Genomic DNA, 27,145 nt, shown 5'->3' with positions numbered 1-27,145 from the left:
TCCTGAACAGGCACCCTCACGCCCATTCCCAGCCTGGAATTTTATTTTCTAATCTGTGGATTCCTTATCTCTACCTCAGGCAAGAAATTTAACACTTGAACAGACTCTCCTCGCCTGAAATGAGAGAGAGAAAGTGCAAGTCAAATGGCATGCCACGTTCAGGAAACCGGCTTTCTTCCCGCAGCGGCGATTGTCCCACACATATTAAAATTAATTATACTGGAAACTATAACTGAAAGTATGTACAAATACAGTGAGGTAACAAGGGCAGAGGTGGCAATTAATTAAAACGGAAGACGTCCGGGACACGCTGCCTTTCGCCTGCCGTCTGCTTAATGGACCGGCTATCAGTTATTTAATAAGCCAACTGATGACAACCACTAGGTCTTGATGTTTGCGTTTGGGGAGAAAGGAGGAGGAGAGAGAAAAAGAGTCCAGGAGGGCAGGGAGGAAGGGAGAGGGGCTGTACGAGGAGCAGAGGCCAGGACCTGGACGGGGTGGGCATGTGGCCCTGCCCGGGTGTGGTGACGGTACCTGTGCCCCAGGGAGGGGGCAGCTTTCTATTCCTTCAAAGAAGTGTCAGTGCTCCAAGCCAACCTGTCCTCTGCTCTCTCCTGCCTCCAGGGCTGGGCGTGCAGCGGGAACCTGCCTTGGGAGCTGCCTGGCTGCCACCTTCTCTCTGTGAGAGCTGGGGCAAGGCGCCTCACCTGTAAAATGGGGAGTAATCTCCTGTGTGAGGATCAAACGAGGCCACGAATGAGCAAGGTCGGATGTGCAGACGCGCTACAAACCCACTGGGTTGTCCGGGCTGGGACGGGGGGGCCTGGTTCATGGCCAGCAGAGGGCCTGGCACCTTGGGGCTGCCCAGAGGGTTTGTCAATTGAATGAAGGAGCGGATGCACGAATGACTCGCATTCCTGTGGCATGTACTATGAACAGAGTGAGCATGCGCCCTGCTTGCTCTGGACTGTCTCAGCTCATGCTGTTGCCCAGCCTAATCATCAATAGTGTCCTCTTGCTCTCTCAAAAGCGTCAGGGCTTGGAGGAGCCACTGTGTGTCCATGTGCCCAGGAGAGAGGGAGGAAAGTGAGGTCACCATGCTCAAACAAGAGAGACTTGGTTGTTTTAGTATAAGACCTGACCAAACAGAAATGTTGTAAACAAATCCCTCTCAGTCTAATTAATGGCATTGAAACAATTAAGGAATTAGAGAATCCCAAGTTTTAAAATCCCAAATAACTGAATTCTTTTCAAACCACAGCTGCTCTCCCGGCAGCATGGACATTGGAAAGAGCTCTGGTCCACTAACTGTGTGGCCTTAGGTCAGCTCTTTCCCTCTCTGAGTCTGTAAAATGAGCAAAGTGGTGGCCTCACCAAGCCTCTGGGGAAAGTCCGTAAGATAAGAAGAAAGCCCTTCACGCCCTTTCTGGAATGTGAACACTTTAAAATATGTTCTGCTCAAAGGCAAACAAACAAGAAGCCACAGAATCAATTTGACTGCTCTTATTATACACTGGCGTTCTGAGGGGGGAAGAACCCTCAGAGAGCCCTCAGTTTCCAGCCCCAGAGACATAAACCCCCACAACCAGCAGGCACTTCTGGGAGGGTGAGAAGTCTCGGGTTCGTACATACGCCCAACAGCATTTGGGAGCCGTGGCTGCGGGCCATGCTCTCCGCTGCTCGCCCAAGACCCCGCCTGGACACTGCCTCCTGCATGCTGTGAGGACGAGGCTTCTGCTGGCCTGCGATGGGAGAACACCACAGGAGAGGGGCTCTGTAGCTAGACCCCCAACACCGACTTCCTAAGCCAGCCCAGACTGAGAAGGCTCATGAAGTGTCCCAGCGGCAGCCAGACCAGAGATTCACCTCCCCCTCTCTCGGTCCCCTCTGGGGCTTAGCACTGTGCATCCAACTCACACACTGTTTGTGGACTGACTTGTTGGCTGGATACATGAGTGACTTAAGGAGCAAGGACTGTGGAAGGATGAGAATGCAGCCTGGTGGCCCTATGCCTTTGGAAGCATTTACCTGGCTTAGCTGTTTCTGAGAAAGAGCCAGAATCTTCTAGCTTCTGCTTCTGCATCTCCTCCTGCTCCCTGTCTCTTCAGACCCCTTTTACTCTTGGCCTCCAGTGGCAGGCGTCAGGACAGAAAGTCCTGTGAGGATGTGACCTCAGGCTGCATGAGCTGAGAAAGACCAGACGGGTGGTCTCCTTCCCATTCCGAGACCACAGGAGGGAAGCCTGCATCCTGCTAGCCCTCCCATTCCAGAATCCCCCAGCCTCCTGGGGAAAAAAGACATTGATCATCTTGATTTACAGACAGTAGGACTGGGTTTAACAGCTTTAAAGAGGTCTTCTTAAGAGGCTTTAACATCTGTAAAATTATCCCGGGCTTCCGAAACTTTTGCTGAGAATTTCTGCCTCCTGGCATGAGGCTATTTCAGGCACAGAGAGAGCCCTGCATCCCAGCTACTCTATCCCCACCTTCCAGAAGCTCCAGGGGGAAACTGAGGTGGTAAAGAGGTGAACACACTGGGGCCACCAAGGCACTGAGAGAGGGAGGCGGGTGAAGGCGGACACGCAGTAGGGCTTCCGAGAGACCGGCCTCGGTGCATCGTCCCCACTGTGCCATTTTCCCAGGGACACGAGCACGGGCCGGGGAACCCTGGAGGCACACCTGGCGCCGAGCCTGCTGTGCTGTCCCCTGGGGTGCGCGGGAAGCCTGCTTCCCTGGGGGAACTGCCCACACCCCCAGGGCAAGCCAGCTTGACCCAGGATGGCCAGCTCCGAGGTCCCGCCCTCGGTCAGCACTGGGATGCAGACAGTTCACCTCTGTAGCAACTGGGTACCTGAGGGAGAACAAGTGCTTTTATTTCAGAGACAACCATTTCTAGAAGCAGGGCAAGTTGTGCAGATGGGTGACAGGTAGCAATGGTGATGGTGATCATGACAGTAACATTCACGGGGCACTGGCTCTTGCCTTGGACATCGGGCCACACACTTTACGCATAAACATACTTGACTCCCACGCCACGGCAGCTGAGACAGTATAGGCTGTCATCATGCCTGCCTTATGGCAGATGACTCTGTGGATCAGAGAGGTTAAGTAACCTGCCCAAGGCCACACAGCCAGTAAAATGTCAGAGCCTGAATTCAAACCTAGACAGTCTGAAAACAATCAGATTTTAGAAAACCAGTGAGCTCCACAATCCTAGTGAGCTCACCAGACCTAGGAATTATTCTGAAACACTGTAAGATTTTATCAGGACAAGCCTGGGGAAGCATGGGACTCTATCTAAACCCAAACACATTTCCTTTCAGGACAAATGGACACACATTCTGTAAATTCCAAACGTCATTGAAAATATTTACTTTAACCACCCCCCCCAAAAAAAAATCCATGAATTGTTTTGGCACTACCAGATGTCAGCATTTTGTGGGTTTTGGATTCCAAACACCTCTACTCAGAACTTCATTTTGATTCTGTGATACCTGGGAAACGCTCCTGCCTCAGAAAATGGATACTTAATAAATATTTGTTCAACAAGTGAATGAAATGGCCAAAAGGTTTTCCCAAAAAAAGCCTGAGTTGAGCTTTATTTTTCCCCAACCCACGATTCTATAAACACCAGCTGCCTCTCCTCAAATATTTATTAATACAGAATCACAGAATTTTATGTCCTCAGAGAGAGAATTCCTGTTCTGTTACCAAAGAAAAGGAAGAAGAGAAACCTCAAAGGAAATGAATGTCACGTTCAGCTAGAAACTCAGGTAATAGGAAAAGAGGAAACAGGCCATGAGAATTTATTTGAGTTTATTCAATCGTGTTTAGAAATGTTCGGGTCAAATCAAGGTCAGCCTCTTTAAGAACAGTGAAACTGGACGTGTCTGTATCAAGCTTTGGAGTCTCTGTTGAGCAAAGAGCATCCTTGACATTTGAAACAGAGGAGGAGGAAGAGGAGGGAAGGAGTGGAGAGGAGAACCGTCTAGGGCACAGCCGTCACAGAAATGCTTTTTTCTGGTGTAAGAGTCTTTCATGGGACTTGACACAGTCTCAGGGGCTCAGGAAGGCCCCTTCCATTGTCCTGGTCTAGGCTTTCTCCATTCTTTTATCCATGCAAGTGTTTACTAATCTCCTTTCCGCTGTTCCCAGGTCTGGCAAAGTCACAAAAACGAAAAAAAATGACAGGAGGTGTCTTCCTGCATCGAGTATCTTCCAACCCATCATTGAAGTTTTCAATAAAGATGTAACCCTATGTTGACACAGCATAAATATTCCTCTGCTCTTTTGTATCTAGAAACTATGCAAAACATTTTAGCACACTTGAAAGACTATAAACCTCCTGATTTCTATTTGGCTCAGACAGGAGGAAACAGACTTAAATTAAGCAGTGATTTTCACGTCAAAGTTAGTTAGGGACCTGAGAGGCATCTAGAAGTTGATTATGTGTAAAATTCTTGTGCTCTGATTTAACCTTGCCTGTGAAAATCCTTTTCTCCTTGGTCTGTGAAGTGGTGCTCAGGGACCCTGGGGGTACCAACTCCAGCTGAGGTCAGAACTTGAGAGGGAGAAGGTGAATGGACAAGGTTTGGTCTTAGGAAACCCAATAGTATCATTATCACCCCCAAGACCTTCAGTGGAAAAGGACACACAGCCAACCTGCAACAGACTGGGTTGAATTGTTTTCCCCCTAAATTTACACCCACTTGGAAACTCAGAATGTGACCTATTTCCTATTTGGAAATAGGGTCTTGGCAGATGTAATTAGTTAAGATGAGATCATAATGGATTAGGGTGGGCCTAAATTCAATGACTGGTGTCCTTGTAAGAAGAGGAGAGGACACAGAGAGAGACACACACACAGAAGGTGGCCATGTGTGATACTGGGATTTATAATAAGAAGTATATATTTGATCTTCATCTCTGTGCCAGAGATCGTCTTACTCTCTGGCACAGGGCTCCTAAAACCCTTGGAATTTCCTAAGTGATAAGAGCACTAGGAACATCTTTTGTTCCAATAGTTGGTCTTTGACCCCAGTTCCTGGCCCAGAGCTCCTGAAACCCTTGTAATGTCCTGGGTGATAGGAGCGTCTCTTGTTCTAATGAGGTGACTCTGGGTGGACTCCTGGATGGGGGCTGGGCACTAGAAAGACCAGGCCATGATTGGAAGCTTGGAATTTTCAGTCCCACCCCAATTCTCTTGAGAAGGGAAAATGGCTGAAAATGGAGTTAATGGTCGATCATGCGTACATAATGAAGCTCCCATAAAAATCCCAAGAGTAGGGGGTTCGGAGAGCTTCCAGGCTGGTGAACACATCCACATACCAGGAGGGTGATGCACCCCAATTCCACGGGAGCAGAAGCTCCTGTACTCAGGACCCTCCTAGACCTCACCCTATGCCTCTCTTCATCTGGATGTTCATCTGTATCTTTTATCATATCCTTTAATAAACTGGTAAACATAAGTAAGTGTTTCCTGAGTTCTGTGAGATGCTCTAGCAAATTAATCAAACCCAAGGTGGGAACCTCAGGTTTATAGCCGATTGGCCAGAAGCACAGGTGATGACCTGGCTTCTGAAGTGGGAGGGCAGGCAGTCTTATGGGACTGAGCCCTTAACCTGTGGGATCTGATGCTATTTCCACATAGACAGTGTTAGAATTGAGTTAAATTGCAGGCCCCCCAGCTGGTGTCACAGAGAATTGCTTGGTGGGGGAAACCCCCCACATACTTGGTGACCAGAAGAGTCAGAAGTGAAGTGTTCTGTGTAAAAGTAAATGAGACATATAGGAGGAAGGAAAGACTGCGGTTTTTCTAAAACACCGTGTGAAGACGGGGGCAGAGACTGGAGCGATGCGGCCACAAGCCAAGGAATGCCAAGGATTGCCAGGAGCCATAAAAGCTGGAAGAGACAGGAAGGATCCCGCTTTAGAGCCTTCAAAGGGAGTGTGGCCCTGCCAACACCTTGACTTCGGACTTCTGGCCTCCAGAGCTGGGAGAGAATAAATTTCTGTTGTTTTGAGCCACCCAGTTTGTGTTAATTTCCTACAGTAGCCCCAGGAAACGAATACAGATGCTGAGCTAAGAAAGTTGTGAGGAGGTTTCTAAAATGCCTCTGGTTCCCATCCTCCCTTCATTGGCTGTGGGAACCTTCCAGTTCCTTCCAGAGCTTCCATCCTCTTCATCTCTCACATCCATCAGTCACCAACCTGCCCCACTCTCCTCTCAGTGAACTTTCACACCTTTCACTTGCTCTGTCTGTTCACCCTGAAGGTCGAGACCTTCCTCACCTCTCTGGGCAGTTGTGAGGATTAAGTGAGGAGCAGTGCCTGGTGCAAGTCTTGCAACACACGGAGGAGTCAGTAACGGCAGCCCGACTGCCCTCTCATGGCTGGCCTGCCCAGCGCCTTCCATCCACTCTACTCCCCATCAGACTGACGGTCCCCTCGCTCCCCTCACGTGTCTCCTGCTCAGGAACGCCCAGGGCCTCCAGCATGTTGTCACACCCCACTATGCTCTTACCACCTTCCCAAGATTTGTCACATCATTCGCTCATTTTCTAAAAATATCAAATACATATATTTAAAAGGAAACTCTTTTTCATTAATATAAATGGGAAAATCAGCATGGCTAGCCATACACAGAGATGACCTTAACAATCCAACTCAGTGAAGATGGGGAAGACAGGTCACAAAATTCTTGCTGGAGACTGGCTCTGCAGAGGACTCTTGGGCCAAAGCCTGCCCTCTTCTTGTTAGAAAGGTAGATTAGCGAGTGTGAGGGAGATGTTAGAGACACACTAGATCCAAACTGACCTCTCTCCTTGAGTAGAGAGAGACGGGAAGAGAATGAAGAAGAGAAGGGCTTTCTCCCTTTATGATACAAAGGTTTTTACTGCTGTGCTCAGTTTCCGCCTAAAACCATCACAGGATTTCGGTGCATCAAAGGACAGTATCAAGAAAGGGAAAAGACAATTTACAGAATGGGAAAAAGTATTTGCAAATCACATCTCTGATAAGGATCTAGCATCCAGAATATGTAAACAACTCTTACAACTCAACCACAGAAAGACAAATAACTCAATTAAAAAATGGACAAAGGGACATTTCTCCAAAGAAGACATACAAATGGTCAACAAGCACATGAAAAGATGCTCAGCATCACTAACATTAGCGAAATGCAAACCAAACCCACAGTAACGTACCACTTCATGCCCACTAAGACAGCTGTAATTTTTTTAAAAAGTAGAAAATAATAAGTGGTGGTGAGGATGTGGAAGAATTGGAACCCTCATACACTGCTGGTGGGAATGTAAAATGACACAGTCACTGTGGAGAAGTTTGGCAGTTTCTCAAAAACTTAAACGTAGAATTACTATATCAGCCAGTAATTCCACTCCTGGATATATACCCAAAAGAATTGAAAATAGGTGTTCAAACAAAAAATTGTACACAAATATTCATAACAGCACTACTCAGAATAGCCAAAAGGCAGAAACAACCTACATGTCCATCAACTGATGAACAGATAAACAAAATGTGGTCTATCCATATAATGGGATATTATTCAGCCACGAAAAGGAATGAAGTATTGATACATGTTACAGTACAGATCACCCTCAAAACATACTGCTAAGTGAAAGAAGCCAGACAGAAAGATCATATATTGTATAATTTCATTTATATGAAATATCCAGCATACATAAACCTATAGAGACAGAAAGCAGATTAGCGGTTGCCAGGGGCTTAGGGGAGGGGATTGACTGCTTAGTGGGTACAGGGGGTTCCTTTTGGGGTGATGAAAATGTCTTGGAACTAGGTAGAGATGGTAGCTTCACAATATTGTGAATGCCCTAAATGCCACTGAACTGCACTCTTTTAAATGGTTAGTTTTATGTTATGTGAATTTTACCTTGTAAAGACAAATCATCCCAGGACTACCACATACTGTGCTTTGGGATAAAAGGCACGCTCCCCAGCCTGGCATCCAAGACCCTCATGGATAATCACATTTATAGAAATGAGAGTAAGAACACTGGTTGAGTGCCATGTGTACTCAGTGCTAAGTACTAAGGGCTTTCCCTCATTAACTCATTTAATCCCAACAACAATAAGAGATTGGAACCATTATTATCCTTTTTTACAGATGAGGAAACTGAGGCACAGAAACATTCAGTAACTTGCCGGAGTCATACAGCTCAGTAGACGACACAGCTTCCTCTAGTGGCCCCAAAAGATGCTCTGGGGTTGGGGTGGGTGGAGCGTTGGAAATGGTGCCACAGGGAGAATGTCTCAGCAGGCACACGGGGCCTCTATACAGGCTTCCAATCTCTAAACGTCATCCCCTTCTGCATTAATCATTTCTCTTGATTAAACACTAGTCCTAGATTCTGTGGGTCCCATTGTGCTAAATTACATGGTGAACATGCACAGCAAATTACACTCATTATCAGAAGTTACACGGCAACATTTATACTAATTAAGTTGGGTCTCATTTCTTTAGCTCTAATTTTAAAACACTGGCAGAACTCCAGCACCTTATGTCCGTGCGTGAACCACCACAAATGGATGGAGTAAAATGGACTTTTAATTTTCCAGCTATTCGAGATTGTTTTACACTTAAAAACTGCTTACTGACATTATTATGCTGCTTTCTTTTTTCTTTTTTTACGTCATTATCAGGATGAATGTAACAGAGTACAGTTTTAAAATGCAAACCATACAGCATGCTTTTAAAATCAACAGTGCTAATATTTTTTAATGCATTAGAAAATATTTTTGAAAGTTTGTTTTCCCAGAGCATGGCTGACTTTTTAAATTCGTTTCCCAAAGAAATACAAATGACTGCTATGCAGGGTAATTAGGAGAACACGAAGGCAGAAACAACAAAAACAAGAATAACAGTGGTGCCATATGGGGCCTGCTCACGGGCAGGCGTACGGTATGCTGAGTGTTCTACAAGAATCACTTCATCTCGGTCCCTTGGTCACCCAAGAGGGAGGTACTACCTTACAGAGGTGAAGTCATCTCCTGATATCTCATAGTGAGGAAGTGACAGGCTAGGATTTGAACCCAGTGTCTAGCTCAAAGCCCACGCCGCTTTTCAATACTCCAAACTACGTAGCTATACATGCATGTACGTGGAGAGACAAAACACATCATCCGTGAGACGTATCACCCCCAAATACTGCAAAGACGATGTCTCGTCTTTCACTAGTTCATTTTCATTTATTCAGAAACGACGGCTTGAACACCCACTATGTGCCACGCAGGGTGCCAGGAGCTGGGAAGACGAAGATGAGCAAAAGCAGATCTCACCTCCTTGCACTGCTGGGTTCCTATAGGGACTCCCTCCTCAGCACCAGAGTCTGATCGCGGGGCCCCTGGAATTAGGGTGATCCCCACTCCCAACTTTCTCCTGAATAGCATCCTCTTACCTATGCCCTTCCCCTCGGAGCTCTCCCGCAGGTAGCCACCGTCACACAAACTTCCTGAAAACACCGTCATCACTCAGTTCCCAGGATGGGCTTTCTCTCCCAGCTTCCCCGCCACACTGTGAGGTTGTGAGGTCGCAGCGCAAATAAACAAACAGGAGAGCAATCCTGGGAGCCGAACCTTCACACTCTTGTTACGGCTCAGCTCTCCCCTCAGCAGACACATCTGCTCTGGAATTTGGAGGGGGAGATGGCAGGAGTGTGGCGGCCCAGGAGCACAGCCCGGGACTGGACTCCTGAGGCAGCGGCCACCTCTTCCAGCCTGCAAATATCAGACAAGAGGGGAGGCTGCAATCACCCTGCTGCTTTTGGAAGAAGGGATAGGGGAGTTTATTTACGGGGCAGGAAAGGAGAAACCAGGTGAGACCATACCTCTTCAACACTTAGATCCTTGATCATCTGTTTTTAAATACTGATCCCTTTTTACAGATGAACATCGAGCTGCCTCATGTCTGCCCCACTAACAAGGGGCTGGTTTTCACAGCCTCTCGTGCGCTCCTCATTCGAAGAACTTTCCCATACATTAACTCCCCAGTGCCTTTCAGCCCCCTCCAAGGTCCCCAGGGGCAGGAAACGGAAGGCACAGTCCTGAGTTTCCTTCTGTTATGAAAGTGTTTCCTCAGGAGAGGGGGCCCCGAGCCAGCATGCCAGCTGCAGATTTGGAGCCTGCCGGGCACAGAAGTGGGAGCCACCCCCAGGCCACCTCACAGCCCCCAAAGAAGAAACGATACTGAGAAGGGGAGGATTTAAGTCACATCAAAAGGGAGTAAAATCTTACAAAATGCCCAGAATTCACACTGTGCATGATTGGGATAAAATACTGTGCAAAAAAGCCCAGGTTTTCCTTACTTGAGTCTTTCCCCAGCACACCAACAACCACACACTCAATGTGAAAGAAGACAAATTCAAAACCAAACGCTCATTAGGAACTTCCAATTTCCATAATGGTAGTCCCTCACTTTGTTCTGTATTCTGTACACACACACACACACACACATACAAACACAATCAGATTTCTCTTAACAAAGAACACCCGGATGGCACATGAGTCGACTAGAAGGTAATGGAAGCCCTTTCACATTATGGGAAAATACGATTAAGTTTTTTACTCCAGCCTTTCTAAAGTGAGATAGTCGAATGTTCTCTCAGTGCAAACACAACGAAGCAAATATTTAAAGTGAACAGTAGATGCCATTCGTGACGCTGTATGTGGAGGCCCAAATGTACAAGGATCCCCTTCCCACTGGGCTCCGAGCGAAGGGAATGAGGGCCCCGGCACAGCATTCCTGTCACCAGGCACCGTCACCTCCGGCAGCATGAGGGATCCCAACACAGCTGAGCATCTGGGGGCAGTGACACGAGGGAGTGCTGGTGGGATCCTCACGGGAACGTGGGATGACCGGCCGGCCATCATTCCAGTCGAGTTCAAGAGTTTGTGGGGGCCCCCTCTACTTTGCAGGGAAAGACCGACATTCCGGGATACACTGATTTAAATGAACCCCCTCATAGAACGCAACCTAGTCTTTTTTCTCAGCAGGAAGCCTGTTCTCACCATACGTACCCAAAATAATTCATACGGGAGTTGTATCTGAGTTTACCCACAGAGCAACATTAGCAATTGAAACGTAGTTTGAGCATTTATCAACATGCAGTTTTTGTGAGAACATATGCTATTCAATATGATACAGCCTTCAACCATAAGCAGTATGCTTAAAAAAGAAAGAAAGAAAAGAAATGCAGCTAGAGAAAATCTCTTCCTTCAGTTTTATGGTGCGATGTTTCAAATAATTGGTCAGTCAGCTTTCATGTCCAATATTTCCTAAAATGCCTTTCTATGTTTCACGTTAGTTGAAAGATGCAGGTCCAAAATTTTAAGCATGTTCTCTCTGCCTAAAGAACGTTTAGTTATTATATTTTAAGTGAGAGAGAAAGTACTTATAGGTTAAAAAGCAATTTAGTGAACTCAGAAGACAGGAAACGGGCATGAAGCATTTGTACAAGACTGCTAAGCCACCACCTACGTGGATGTTATATTTTACAACCCGGTAGAGTAAGCTCACACACAAACTTGCAAGAATAGAACTGCTGTGACATTCCTAAATTACCAGCGAGTAGCAACATTAGACACTACATTTTAAAAGCTGTTGGAAAATGCATTTTTCTCACAACCTAAACCAGCGACAGAAGGAACATTCCGGAAATCCCTTTTCACATCTGTATTCTGCATCCACGGATACTTACAGAGCACCGCTTTCTGAGCAGCCCCTAGGTGATCAACTCGTTCAAACCCATGTCCACAGCACTGGAGTCTCGTTGGCTGATAATTTGAACATTTCCAAGCAGGCTACCGATGTGAAGGGCAATACATTATTTAGGTGGGTATTCTCTTTGTAATTCTCCTTCTGAGGCTAGCGGCTGCTGGTACTCAAACTGTGTCATCAGAAACCAGAGCCAAAAATCCAGTAGGGAAAAAGTGATAGGAGAGTCACTCATCTCTAGTTGAAATAAATACTTAAAAATAAATTTATAATTTGTAGCCAGGTAGTGACTTTTTTTTTTTTTTTTTGGTTCAGTTTCAAATAAATCAGTAAGAAAGGCAGAGAAAGATCCAGTCTGGCTGCTGGAAGCGATGTAACCTCATTGCTGGCTACTGCAGTCGGCAGTCCCAGCTGGGTAATCAGAAGCGTTCAGTGCACTGCGCTTGGAAAGGAAGAGACAGGGAAAGCACCAGCTCCCAGGCCAAGTTGGATTCACAGCCCCCAGGGAGGAAGGATGGACAAGGTACGAGCTCCATCACGATTCCCCCACACCTCAGATTTAGTTTTCAAATAAAAGTTACTGCCAATGTTATACTTTCAAAAGGATTCTTTCAAGGCAAAGCTAAATTGAAATGCAACTGAAATTGAAGAAAACGTAAAGAGGCTTCTCATCACATGCATCATTAGTGCCTTTCCCCAAACAGGGTTTAAGGTTTAAATTCTTATATTCTAGAGTTTCCCACTCAGCTGAAATAGAAAGGACAATTCTACCTCAGGCACAATGCTGCTTTGAGGAGAGAACTCCTCATATCAACAATATCTCTGTTTTCTTCTACAGCACTTCCTAAAATAAAAAGAGAAACGTACCCTCGAGTTTTACTCTCTAGTCTGTTATTTGCAAAACTGAATCTCCGGCTGGTGCCTGTTCTTACCAAGTTCTCCTCCTCTTGCGACAAAGTGGAGATCTTTTACAGAGCTTCTCTATTTCACGTTTGAAGGGTCAAACCCTATCGCCAAGAATGTGGCAGCTTCATAAAGAAAGTGCCCTTCCCTGTGGACGTGGTTATCAGTGCAGGCATCACAAACGTGCGCAGACAGTTCTAACAGTTTCATGTCCTTCAGAAGGAACACTGACATAAGTGCACCAAGGCAGCAGGCGACATCTGGAGAAGGGTCCGCTGCAATCTCTTGCTTTTGTTAATACCATTACAATTCCTTTGACCAGCCCGCACACTTTCATTTTGTCCTGAGAATCTGAGGTGCTATTTACAGAGTACTTCTATGTGCCAAGGACTACGTGAGATACTTATATACTCTATTTCATTTAATTTCCAATTATTTCTGCCTCCAATAAAGAAAAAATCCAGACAGAAATCGAAAGGCTATAAAGCATGGCAGCACAGGTCAACAAGAGTCCTAGAGATGCGTTCTGTGTGGCAGGAACAGTGACCAGGCTCTGAGTAGCTACTGGAATAGCAGCGTGCACCGAATGCCCTTGGTATTTCATCGTTGGCTTCTCAAATCGCCGCCTTGCCTTCCTTGGTGACTTAGATTATCACATTAGTTGTCTGTAAATCCATTTATTTTCTGAGAACGCCGCTTCTCATTCATTTTCTGTTGATAAGGAATTTCTGAAACAATCATTGAAAACCATCTCTACTGCAGACAGCCAATGCTACTCGCCTGCAACGGGATTGGAGATCTCTTCTATTCCCGAAGGGGGCCATTATTTCCACCGGTTGCCATGGTGATCCTGCAGTATTGCTGCTGTGTGTTCGACTACTTCCCATTGCAGTCACACCACACACTTAAATCAAATCATTTGTTTCACATGGCACGAGTTTTTCGGAAAACAAACACCTGGCTATGTAAAACTTAGTTAACAGGACTCTGAGCTTCATCTCTCGGTGGCAATGATCGGGGACAGCTGTAGGCGGCCACGCACGCCAGTATAAATGTGTGCAGCGAGATTTAAACCCAGGAGAAGGAACGTCTTAAAATTTCATTTATTCCCCTTCATTAATCTAAGGAGAGATTTCTTACTATTTCCTATGACTTGAGAAATGCTTTTCAAAAAGCAACAGTAATGTGACTAAAAACGAGGAAATATAAGTTTTTAATTTTTGGGAGTTCACATTAATCGAACCTTTGCCATATTCTGCTATTTTTGAAGCAACTGAGTTCTCCTATTTGTATGTCTCCTATCTTGCTTTTTATTTGTAACTAGTACACACACACACACACACACACACACACACACACACAAATACACGTACATGTACTTCTATAAATTCCTGAGGTCTCTAACCTGTGAGGTCTGGCTTAAACAAAAAAACGAATATTACTGATTCGACTTTCCAGTTTTCAAGCCCTGGTTTCCTAAGGGATGGACTGACTATTCAAGGGCTGAACTCACCTTGAACTCAAGGATGCTGGTACTCTGAGGTTCTAGCCCTTGAATCCAGGTTGTGGGGGCAGGATCCACCCCTTAACAGCCCCGCAGGAGGGGAGGGACATGGCAGATTGCCTCAAAATGGCAGGTAGGAGCCTCCCTTTGGAGCACACAGACTTCATTACTTTACCTTCTGAGCAAACACGAGTTTATCTGGACACTCAGGGCCAGCAGTTGGCTCTCCTTAGCTCTTACTGAAAATGGCCTTGAGAGCTGGCTTGGCCGCCTGACACGGTGATGTTAATCAAAACAGGAGAAATATTCTGGATTGGACTTCAGAGACTGCTATTTGGAAAAGGCAGGTAATTTACTAAAGCCAAACTTCAAGGAAAATGTTAAATCTAAGTTTGGCCCAAATTCAAGACGTTAACCTGAGTCTGAGTCACGTTATCTGTGCGTTATCACGTTATCTGTGCACTCTAGTCTTTTTTTCTGCTTCTGTATTTGTTTGTTTGCTGTTTGCTTTGTTTTTTTTTTTCTTTCTTTCTTTCTTTTTTTTTTTGTGAGGAAGATCAGCCCTGAGCTAACATCCAATGCCAATCCTCCTCTTTTTGCTGAGGAAGATGGGCCCTGGGCTAACATCCGTGCCCATCTTCCTCTGCTTCATATGGGACGCCACCACAGCACGGCTTGACAAGCGGTGCATCAGTGCGCGCCCGGGATCCGAACTCGCAAACCCCAGGCAGCCGAAGCGAAGCGCGTGCACTTAACCACTGCGCCACCGGGCTGGCCCCTGCTTTATTTTTCTTTTCTTTCTTTTTTTTGCCACAACACTATTAAGATTGGCCAGGCTTGAAGCTGAGAAGGTTTGTTGTTTTAGGAACAGAAAAAAAACTCTCTCTACACAGGAAAGAATGCCGTGGGGGCCTGAGAAACCGAGGCTGCCGCAATGAATAGACACACTTCTTACAACACCCACTTATAAAGAAATGAGGGTTGCACCACTTACAGTAAGTCCCAACAGCCAGGACGTGTCAGCCCCCTTTTCTGTGAGTGCAGAGCCTGAGTGCGTGTGGTTCAAGCCGTCCCCGCATCTCCCGGCCTCTTCCTTCATTGGAAAGAAGAGTTTACAGGAGCTCAGATGCTGACATGAAATTAGATGGAGCCACGGTGGAAGCTAAAAGCTGGGAGGTATACTGGATGGTCGGGAATTCACTGACAGAGGTTCCAGATTGAGGTGCTACAGTTATAAAAACTGGAGAAGCCTCGGGTGTAAACGTTCTGAAGGAGTCTCTTAAGCCGGAGATTGTATGGTTAGAATCCTGAGCAATTTGAGTATCCTTTAATCCAAAGCTAGTATGATGAAGGAAACACAGGACCCCACTGTCTTCTTTCATTATCCATCCACTGGGCTGCAACATGCAGCCAGCCCTAGTCCCAAATCCTCTCTGGGTGTTTATTTTCACGTGTGGAAGCAATGACTTTAGCAGGGCAGGTTTTGAGATAGCCCCCTTTATATACTATCACATGAATGGGTGTCTTTAGCCTATTTAACTGCCTTTGGTGAAATGTAGGTAAAGTTACATGTTGCTGAGCAACGGAAGCTTCCAACATTGGGTGTTCTTCTTAGAGGAGCTCTCTCTCTTCCAAATAATTAGACATCATTCACTGCTCCACGTCCACACTGGGGATAATCCATGAGATTTTACAGCATCCTGAAATGAAAAGTGAATTGTGCTGGTTCCTGGCAACAGCATGTCCATCACACAAATTTTCCCTGAGAAACTAGACTCTTGAACACTAAGTAAGGCTGGCAGCTAAGACAGGAGCAGGTGGAGTAGATCGCTGGCTGTACTCTCAAAGAAAGCTCCCTATTTCATGCTAGCGCGCATTTTAGAAATAGAGGTCAAATCCATTTAGTTCAAGGTGGTCTGGGATGTTTTTTCAGTGTGTGTGCGTGTGTCGAGTGGGTGTAAACATGGACAGAATGCTAAATGAGGCACGTAAGAGTGATTGGGTTCCTGACCTGACAATTTTCCTTTGACGCTCAGCAAATTCACCACAACTCCAGCAATGCTTACTTTAGTCATCCTGTTATGCCTTTCAGAAGAATTAATCAAACAGTGCAGCATCACTGGAAAACAAGGTTTTCACGTAGGTGTTTATAACAATCTACTGCATGAAGCTATTTATGAAACCACAGAAAGCCTTGGGGACTGTCCAGTTTCAAACCCTGCTGGTAGGCTCTGGGCCATCAGCTAAGCACCATCCGGGTAATTCTGTGGTGCTATTCTGGACCCACAGACCCCAAGAATTCAGGGGCATCAAGGATCCATTTAAGTCCTTTAAATGGAGGCCCTAGAAGCTACATGACTCATTTGTTATCAGGCAGGCCCTAAAGGGCAAAACTGGTGTTTGAACTTGGTCTCCTGGTGGCCACATGCACATTTTGGTAAGTCCCCCCTCTGCACCCTGTCTTCCAGGAGGCGGACCACCACAGACTAACCTCATCCCCTTCAGAAGGGAGAAAAATGGCTCTGTGCAGTTCAGATGGATTCCCAAGAGCTAGGAGATATGCTCACCAATCAAAGCCATCTACTAGCATTGAAATTCCATGTCTTGAAAAGGGATATTTTAAATCAATCAGTTAAAGATGTAGCCCAAAATGAGGACCTGTTATCAACTGTAGATTTTATACACCAAGAAGAGTGACCAAGGTTCAAGTCCAGCACATCACACGTAAATGAGCTGTGCGAGGTGGGGCACAGCACAGGACTGAACACCGGGAAGTGGTAGCCAGATCTCAGGGCGCCTCCAGGAACCAGTGAGAGAGGCTGGCAAGGGCTGCGCATGCACCTGGACCCGAGAGCTCTCAGTGCCCGGGAGCTCTTACAGCACCTTCTTACATTGACTTGTTGGCATCGCTGTCTTACCCTCCACGTCCTGGGGAAATAGGTGACTTGAGTGACTGAAGAAAATACAAGGAAGCTAGGTGAAAAAGACCTGAGCATGCAAAATAAATCACGCCAGCCTGAAGTGGCCCCGTGCCATGTTCAGAATTAACACTGTGGTTTTCATTATCCCTGAGTTTGGTCAAAGCCCCCTGAATTTCAAGCAGAGAAGCTTCTGGTGTTTTTGCAGCCTATTGTCGTAGAAAGCATCACATTCAGAAGCTGAGTCTCACCACTTTGCTGTTCTTCCTACAAGAGTGAGAGACCATGACCTCTACAACTCAAAAGACTCTTATTAGCCCTGCAACTTGGACGCTTTAACTTGGCTCTGTCACATCTCAAAAGCTCCCACCTGCAGAGGCTATTCCAGTGGGAATATTCCACACCTCCTCCTAGGTGCCTGGGCTTCACACAAGTTTAATAAGAAGCAAGGCACACCCTGCTATCCAGGGAAATGGATGGAGGAAAAACAAGAAAACCAGGTCGCGTGGCCCAGTGGATGCTTGAGCTACCATTAGCCAGGTGGACTGGTCTATCTCATAGGTAGACTTGGTGCCCTTCATAATCCCCTCATCCTCAGAAGCCAGAACACCATAACCTGGGAGACATACTTTGGATTCTCCTCTCTGAGAGGAAAGATCTCAGATCGGTGCAGCTGGAGATTGAATACTGGGACCATCCTGTCTCGTGGCGGGGTCTCCTATCAGGTGCCGTTGTTCTGCTCTGATGGAATATGACGCCACGGGATTGGTGCTGAGGTCAGAGTCATTCTTCTTGGTGTGTAAACCTACAGTTGGTAACAGGTCCTCACCTTACACTACATCTTGAATTGATTTAAAAGATCTCTTTTCAAGATATGGGATTCCAAGGCTAGTAGGTGGCTTTGATTGGCGGGCCATCCCTTAGCAGTTAGAAATCCTGGGGCTGGGGGGCTGGGAAGAGAACTGCCATCAAAAACCCAAACTGGGCTGAAACATGTCATTCTGGCCCGGTTTGGGGGCCAGTGCAGACCTGGAATGCAGCTCTCCCCCACGTTCAGGCAGACAGTGAGTCAGATGTACCAATATGCCCATTTGACCTCTGCCTGTATGGCCACAGAATAAAACACCCAAACTTGGCCTCATCCACGAAAGAAATCACTGAAGCCATCCGATGTTGGACAGAGAGAATCACCGGAGATTTACTGAGATACTTGGGGGTGTCTTAATTGACTTTATTTATTTATATCCATCTTGCTCCAAAAAGGATGTGAAGTAGTGTAATGAGCATTAAATCCTATCCATTCGTTCGTCATGCCAGCACTTGTGTGTGGGGAGAGAGGCACAAGATGCCTGTCTGCACGGCATCTACATTCTGGTCAGGGAGAAGTGAATAAATACAACCGTTCCAGACGGTAGTAAGTGTTTTAATGACAATACACAGAACATGAAATAGGGTGGTAGGAGGTAACCTGCAACTGGGACTCGGATAGGGAGGGCGGGCAGCACTAGACAGAGTGGGCAGGGAAGGAAAACCTTTCTAGAAATTAATGATGGAATCAGAGAGAATTAAAGCTCTAGCTGGAAAAAGATCATGTTTCTATGGAAAAGAAATCCCTTATTGCACAACCACGGGTGACCATTCCGACCATCAACTCTCATGCTGGGGCCGGCTTCAGGAGTGTGAGACCAGAGCAGTCGCCCAGGGACCCGCACTCAGGAGAGGCTCAGCACATGGGGCTTAATGTTCTGCAGCCGCTGTCCAGAAATCTGTAATAATGTTATCTCTGATTTTCTGCTTTGTAAGTGCAGTCTGATGGGACAAGGGCCCATTGCACCAGGGGCTGTGAGCCTTGACTTACACCTGGTCTGCCGTCTGCCACTTCCCCAGGATGGGTTCTTGACTGTCCACTTCCTGGCCCCTGATACACACACCACACCTACCAAGTTGCAGGGCAGAGTCCCCAGCAGCTATGGGGGTCAGCACTGTTTGAGAGCATCCCCGTACCCCAGAGAGCATGATATTAAGTGGAACGTAAAAAAACACCATGATAGGTCTGGAGAGAGGCCACAGAAGAAAGGAAAAAGCTTTTTTCCTGCTCTTTGAACAAGCAACCCAGCATTTGATGTAGCTGGCTCTGTTCCTGCTAAGTGCTGCCCCAGGCGCTGTGGAGAATGCAAAGACGGCGTTTTCTTTCTGCTAACTGCCTACTCTCCCCCACTCTCCATGCCTGTCCGTCCATTCACTCACTCATCCATCAACCACACATGGAGTTCCTGAGATCTGCTGGGTGCTGGGCGATCACTGGGGATTCAAAGACAATCAGGACCTTCGCTGTCCTCCAGAAGCTGACACCCCCTCACGTCACAGTCAGGCATGTCAGGCACGGGAGCCAAACCAATTGTTCTCTGTCCCTCTGCAAGGATCCAACCAAGCATTAGTTTCAAGTTATGTGTCACACATTATATAAATCATGGATAAAGAAGAAAATAAGAGTTCAAAAAATATGCATTTTCTACAACTGAACTGATAGCTCTATATCATCAGGCCATTCTTTGAATTTGACTTTTCATTTTCCAGGATTAGTATTTAATTCTCTTTTAACCACATCCTTGAAGGAAACCCTTTACTGGATTTCCTGTGGATTTAAGAAACTTAAAGTAGCATTACCAGGATTGCTGAGACCCCACTCATACTGGTTCTGTCTTTCACGGAATCTGGATTAGAAATCTCAGTGAACCCTCAGTCATCCACTTACCCTCTGTCAGGCCCACTTGGTTCTATGACAAGGGGCAATTTCAAGTTTTTTCAAATTCCCCGGGGACACTGCAGTATATACAACAGACACGTTTTTATAAAACGTGTTATAGCCTAGCTGAAATAAAAGTTAAATTTTTTCACCTTTAAAATGAATTTCAGAAAGGGTCAACACGTTCCGGTGAAAAGTAAAGACTCCCATTTGCACCACTATTACAAATGGTCCCCCGGTTTCTCACCAGGTGTTTGGATTTGTGACATAGTACCTGAGTGTCTAGAGGAGGTACTGGGATTTCTGACCCAGTATTTGGATTTCGGGTGCAGTACTAGGATTTCTGACTTGGTGACCGGATTTCTGATGGTGGCGCATCAACATACAGAGCCGTAGAGGCTGCTGCTCCAGGCCTGCAGTCCGGCCTTCAGAGCAGCCGGGTATTTCCTGAGCTTCACGAGGCCTGGGAGCCTGGTGAGCAGCTGCCCTGACAAAGGGTGTCTCCTCTCCAGGGAAACAGCTGGAGGAAGCCCTGAGCCCAGGCCTAGGAAGTCGGTTAAACGCAAATCATCCTGAAAGAAAAGCAAGACCCCCATCCGCCGCCCCTTGCACTTTCTAGTGTCCTTATCTCGAACATAGACAACTTGCTGTGCTATTAATTCTGTACTAAAATTTCTCTATTTCTTCCAGGGTCCCATCTTGGAAGGACAGAATTCTAGAGCCTTGCAGAAGTGGGAGGCTAAGGAGACGGGTGCCCTTAGGAGGTGAGTGACTTGATTAAGGCCACACAGCCATTTAGATAGATGTCGGGCCTCCTGGCCCCCAGACCAGCTGGTCCTCGGCTCCTTTCCTGGTCATGTAGCTTCCAGCAGACTGATTCCATTGAGCAGTCCGCCAGCCCCTACTCAGTCTTCCTTTGTTGTTCTTCTCTGGTTTGTACTGTCTCCGCTGCCTCTAGACTTCTTTGGTCTCTGGGCTTGCCATCCTGGTGCATACCCAGCTTCTTAGGCAGCAGTGTGTAAATCCGACGCTGGGCGCCCTCGGGGCTGGGTGTAAGGCAAGAGCTTCGATTGCTTGTCCCGCAGGCTCACTGCTCTGCACTCAGCCAGGCAGGAGTGCGTCACTGTGCAGACGGAAGGCCTGCACTCCTTGTTCACCTCGAGGAGCAGCACGGAGGTGCCGATGAGTGGACGGATGCCACGTGGCAAGGAGTGAGCCTGAGACCGGAGCTAAACTGCTCTGGTAGCCAGGATGACCCCTACTGATATTTTCAGTTAAGGCTACGGACCAGAAGGGGTTACCAGATCCCAGCTGGGTGGACAGACGCCACCTGGAGTAGACAGAGGAAGCATGACAAACACTGGGTGGAAACTGACTACATCACTAGGCTCTCTGTTAGGGAAACCTACCACGTGGCTTCTCAAGTGGAACGGATGTGTTGCAACATGAAAAAAAAAATGTTTAAGAAAATTACACAACTTCCAAAAACATTTTTATAGAAAGAAATGTTTTTGGATTGTACTGAAGCACAGTCTCCTCTAAGGGAGAACACCACAGTGGTGGATGACGTCATCACTGCCATTTCATAAGAACCTGGAGGAGGCTAAGAGCCTTCTCTTCATGATATTACCCTGTCCTCTCGTCTCAAACACTCTGAGTACCACGTTACTCAGGGTACATCAAAAATAAGTTTTTAAAGGAAACATGACTTAATCTTTAGCTCAACAGGAGGAAAACATACAGCTATGGGTAGTGAATCACTCATTAAAAATTAAATAAATCCACCCACAACGGGAAACAGCATAACAGAATGTCGGTGTTGGCTTCACATTGGAAGGAAGCCAAAAATAGGTCTTGGAAATAGTGATGCCTCTGAATTGAATCTTGCTCAAATTGTGTGCATTCGAGATCTCTAACTTCATCTCAGCGACATACACTTTCCAGTCTGTCTTTTGCTGAGAACTCACATAAGAGGGGAGCAGAGCGGCATTGGGGGTTTCCATGGTTTTTTGCCGAGATGAAGTGATCCACCTTCCCACTGAGTCACCTCTTCAGGTTAAATAAACCATCACACGGCTCCCAGAGCCATTTGCCAGAATGGATCTCAGAACAATGGAGAAAGTACCTTTGTTTTATTAACTAATGTGTCTGCTTAGGTTTTAAAATCGAAGTCTATGGATTCCCAGCTTTTACTTCCTACATGTAAGCAACACCATGGAAAGTGCTTTTCAAAACTTTTTTTCCATTAATAAAACCCTCCTTTATATGTTCCTGCTTCCTTTGGAAGGCAGTGGGAGAGCAAATACAAATAAGAGAGAAAGGACGAGAAAGGGCCAAAGACAGTCGCTTTCTTTTCAAAGAAGAGACTATAAAACATTTATATCATGATGCACAAACTTCATCCCAGAAGGGAAGGCAACGAACGCAAGGGGCCCCAGACGTGCCTGATACACGGCAGTGGCCTCTTTAGGGGGATTTCTGTTGTTAACTCAAAATCCAGAGAAGCATCCCCCAGATCATAGAACTTTACATCTTAAGGAGACCTTTAAAAAAATCTCACCCGGTTTTTACTTTTTAGACAAAGAAGGTCTGACTCAGGGCATGAAGGGACATGTCTAAGTCATTCAGCTTTCTAGAACTAAACTCTATTTCTGTCCAATGCTTTTCTCGGCTCCTGCGCAAAGCGCACAATTATACTTGCTAAAGAAAGGACTCAAATATCGGCCCTACGGGCAATATTTCCTGAAATCAGAACTAAGATATACCGCTTCATTCTTTCAGACCTTGCAGAATCATGAGCCTGCAGGAGATACCCGATAAACGCTGGGCGAGTGAATGGAGCAATGATTGGCTGCGCTGAAAGGAAGCCTGGCAAGTGTGTGAAAAGAGATTAGAAAACTGGATTTGGTCAGCAGATAACATGCGGAAACAGTTGGAACCCTGGCCAAGATCAACTCAAGTGATCATAAAATTGTTCCAAAATATAATTATCTACCGGCAAACTGTTCGCAGAATCCACGGGGTATGTTCTAATTTATGAATGTGCTCTATTCCTTGCATAACTCTAAACACTATTTTTCACAATGGGAAATTTTATTTTCTTTTTGGCAGGTCTGCACCTCGCCTTTGGTGGTGGTAATGACAGCCGGCTGGCTTCTAGGTTTGAGATGAACCCTGGGATGAAATGTGCAGGGAATCTGAGCGCCCCTTCCCACTGTCCTAGCAAATCACTCTGCAAGCCTGCCTGGGTCTCTGTTTTCTCATCTTTAAGGTGGAGGTGAGATTGCACACCTGGACTGCCTCCAGGTATCTCTGAGGCCCAAATGAGACAATGAATTTGAGCATGTTTTGTAAACTGTAAAGTGCTCTACATGCATATGCGTTACCACGAATGCAATTTACATTTTCAGCATAAGGCATTTAAGTTAGCTGGCAAAACAGGAAACAGATCAAGTCCTTTTTTTGCAAATAATAATTTCCACCAACATGACGTTTTAAAAAAATTAATTTCTCAGCAGCGACATGGTAACATGGTAGCTTTAAAAATATCTTAAAATATAGCACCTGAACACAAAATCTGCACCATTTTTGATAGCAGATCAATCTTGGTAGAGTTGTTTGAAATGAGTTAAATATCATCAACATATTTTTTAAAAGCTGTTAGAATTCAACCAGCCCCTATCACAAAATAACACAAATCCAAGCTTTGTTTTCGCTTGTGCTCATTTCTATTCAAAACAAGGAGAAAAGCTACTCAGAGAATCCATTATGTGACGCATTTTTGTTCAGCAATTCCACAGGGATCTTTCCTTTTCCAACATTTTAAATACTTTATACCAAACTCTGCATTGTAATAAGCAGTTTTAAAGTCATTTCAAATTGGCAATTTATGAACAGAATGCATCAAATTTCCTATTGATCAATGTCCCAATTCATATGGGGACGTCCCCCAGTGGACGGGACTGCTGTTGGGGGTGAGTTCCCATATCAAATGGGGATTAGTCCATGTTCCTTCTACTTGTCACCAGAACTCACTCCTGATTCTGTGGCCCAGTAGGCCTGAGAAGTGTCTCTCTAAGTCACACACCCAGAAGGTTTTATAAATTTCTTGTCTTCTCTCCCCATTGTGAATGACGCCCCTCCTCAGGCAGTGGGCATGGATCTGCAGCTGATGACACCATCTGTTTCCATAAGGCGAACCACATGGACAGGAAGGCCTTGCACACAGAAGGTCGGCCCCGCCCCGGGAACCTGAACACAAGCTCCTTGAAGACCAGCACAGTGTCCCGCTGCCCATGTACCTCCCACCTCTCACTCTGTCATTTTTAACTGAAACGCCACTTCACAAGTCCAGTTGTTAAGGACAATTAAGAGGGTGGGCTTGGTTATAAAAAGAGGAAATGTCCAACTTAAAATGGGTGAGATTTTGATGTGTCATCCAGCCATCGGAGGGTCCCAACAATAGCTGGGGGTTGTTTTCCTCAAAGGTGAGCCCCACTTGGATTCCTGGCAATCTGACAACCCACCAGGCCCAAAGCAGACGGTTCCTCTCTCTCATCCCCATGCACTACTTGGCTGAGCTGTGGTGCATTAAAATGGTTTCCTGAAGCATAAATCCCAGATTTCCTGCACAGGGCTGGACAAAGTTAACCGAGGTGCTTGCCAAAGTTTCTTTTAATGAATGCTTCCTGATAATATTCTTTAAGCTAATTTTTAAATACCTTGGGAATTATATGACAAGCAACCACGACATCAATTCCGAACAACAAGAAAGGCTCCCGTTTCATCTGCCCTTTACCTCTTTTCCTACCGGGATTCCGCTGGGGAGCCATCCCGGCCTGCGAGAATCCATGTTTCCCTGTCAGCTGAAAAAGGATTTCTAGAAGAAGAATTCCAGCTCTGAACTGGGTCTGCTGGGAGCTCTAGGATGAGAAATGAGTTTATATAGGAAAGCTGTGTTCCTATTTCCTCTATGTGGAAACTGTGACAGCTCAATATCCATGCCTTTGCTCTATGACAAACGATTACCTAGTAGCCTCTTTTAGGAGGTACTTCTTGGAAGAATGTTGAAACTTTCCTGGGGGGGAAATGGAAATGGAAATAAATGAGGGATTAATCTGTTTGTCACCATCAGGTCCAGAGGCATTCTTCCAACTTACTGTCAGCTTCTAATTTCAGTCTATGGGAGAATAACTTCGTCACTGTTGGGAGAAATGCATTTTGCTGAGATAGGAAACCAGTGGAATCCATTGATGCTAATAAAAACCCTAGAACAGGGCAAAGGAAGGAAACAGGAATCAAATATCTTAGAAAGTTTCAAATCTTCTGTGCTATGCACATCATGCATCAGGCTTCTCATTTTGTTCTGCAAATTCGTAAAACCAGCCCAGGGCACAGGGCGTTGTTCCACCAGCAGAAAGTAACTCCAGCTGAGGTGGGCAGAAAGCATGTTCAGTGTGGTTCATCCTGCCCTAGCAGAACATAAATGAGACCCCTGCACTTTATTTTAAAAAACTCTCAGATTGTTTTTTTTTCTGCGATGGTGGCCATTCAAATCAACACCAAGGAAGAAAAATGACTTGGAAGAGAAAAACCACACATCTTGAAACTGACAGAAGAGGAAGCCTAGATGGTTACAGATGACAAATCTAGTGAATGAATATTCTAAGTTAGTTTTAAAATTAAATTCACTGTTACTTAATATTAGCACTTAATTTAGTTTTCTTTTATTCCTTTGGTATTTCCATGAAGCAAAGTGAAATAGTCAAGTTACAATATCTTTTAATTTTACTTACTGGTGGATACCCTTTGGTATAACAGTATAAGACCTCAAAGAGCCTGGAGAAAATATTTAAACCTTAATTATGTGCCTTCCATAAATTCTTAATTCTGAAATTCCATTGCATTATTTAAATACTATGCAACTGAGAGCCACAGAGTTGCAAGCACTCTCCAGCTGAGGGAACTTCGGTCATGTTGGATGATCGATATGAACTATAGTATTACTTCCCAAGTCTGTTTGTAAATACTAAAAAAAGAAAAACATGAGACTGCATGGCTGTGCTAAAAAGACTCCTCTTAATCCAGTTAAACAGGGGAAAAATTTGACTCTTTTTTTTTTTAAAGTCAAATATTAATATAGTGTTGGTTTTTTTAATGATAAATCAGGGATTATTGCTAGAAAAGGGAATTCCTTTTGATATCCATTATAGTATCGGCATATACGTCACTACCCAGTTAAATGCCTCCTTTAAAAGTCAGAAACAATTGCCATAATTTTGATGATGTTAGTAATGACAATTTTATTAAATGCTTACTTTGGGTTATCTCTTAAACGTCACAATAATCCTAGGAAGTGACTGAGAGATGAGAGGAAAGGAGGCTCTCTCAGGTTTCTGTGTTCACTCAGCAGATATTGACTGGGCTCCTGCTCTGCAGCCAGCCCACTGTGTGTGGACAGTGGCTCGGGACAGTCTCCAACCTGGAGAAGTTTACTCTCTCCTGCCCTGCCCAGAGTGAGCTACTTATTTAGTTCTAAATGACTCAAAAGCAAGTTTCCAATCTTACAAATTAGAAATAAATTCCTTTCTATTAGTTGAAATCCTGAAGTTCTGGGACAAGTCTCAAATGTTTAGCAATGAAAATGCCATGGGCTAAAAGACCAATCTTATGTTCTACCCTGATGCCCAAGGGGCAGACACCCAACAAAGGCAGCTGATAAGGTAGCCACCATGGGGAGGTTCACACTTCGAACATCATTTCCTCACACCGAAGAGGATTCCTGAAATCAGAAGCACTTTTAGTCTAAGAACATACAGCTTCCTAAAGGAGAACTTTATTTTCCTGTTGAAATGGAAGCAAAGGATGGAACTAGGTGGAGGAAGATGCTGCCTAAAGCTGCTTTGGCTACCAAGTGCCTATGGTGGACACGGAAGTCAGAAGTCGACTCCTGGACAAATGCTCAGTTCCCTTTGGACAGGGTACGAACTTCTGAATCTGTTGCTGGTTTTGAGACAACGCTGGGGAGGTGGGGAGCCCTGGAACCACATGTCATAGGGTCACTCAGCTGAGAGAGCTGCCGACCCACTCATATCATGCAGCAGATCAACTTGCCGAGAGGCCAGGAAATCCTAGAGTGGGTGGATGGCAAGACTGAGTGTGGAGGGGCCGGTGCTGATCAGAGAGCCAAGGAAGGGAAAGCTCAGACACTTTTAACAAATCATAATCTGCACTTTGTATTTCGGAACGATATGAGTCTGTGGGCTTGACCCTCAAATGTCTCATTCCACATGGGCTCCACTGCTTTTGATGAACACCATGTTT

At 45.7% G+C, this 27,145-nt stretch overlaps 1 protein-coding gene across 6 annotated transcripts in view; it reads right to left on the bottom strand.

Annotated features, from left to right (window-relative positions):
- The window catches only part of PTPRE (protein tyrosine phosphatase receptor type E), a 172,619-nt gene that overhangs the window by 79,413 nt on the left and 66,061 nt on the right, over window positions 1-27,145 (bottom strand). The window contains exon 1 of one of the 6 annotated variants that reach the window (XM_058544278.1): window positions 24,621-24,674. The exons of the other annotated variants lie outside the window; for them this stretch is intronic. The gene's annotated coding sequence lies outside the window, so the exon portion shown is untranslated. Of the gene's footprint in view, window positions 1-24,620; window positions 24,675-27,145 lie in introns of those variants that run through there. 6 annotated transcript variants of the gene reach the window in all.

This window comes from Diceros bicornis, chromosome 6, assembly GCF_020826845.1.
Source record: "Diceros bicornis minor isolate mBicDic1 chromosome 6, mDicBic1.mat.cur, whole genome shotgun sequence".
Lineage (NCBI taxonomy): Eukaryota > Metazoa > Chordata > Mammalia > Perissodactyla > Rhinocerotidae > Diceros > Diceros bicornis.
Note: the sequence above shows the minus strand (reverse complement) of the source record. Positions and strands in the feature narration are given on the sequence as shown.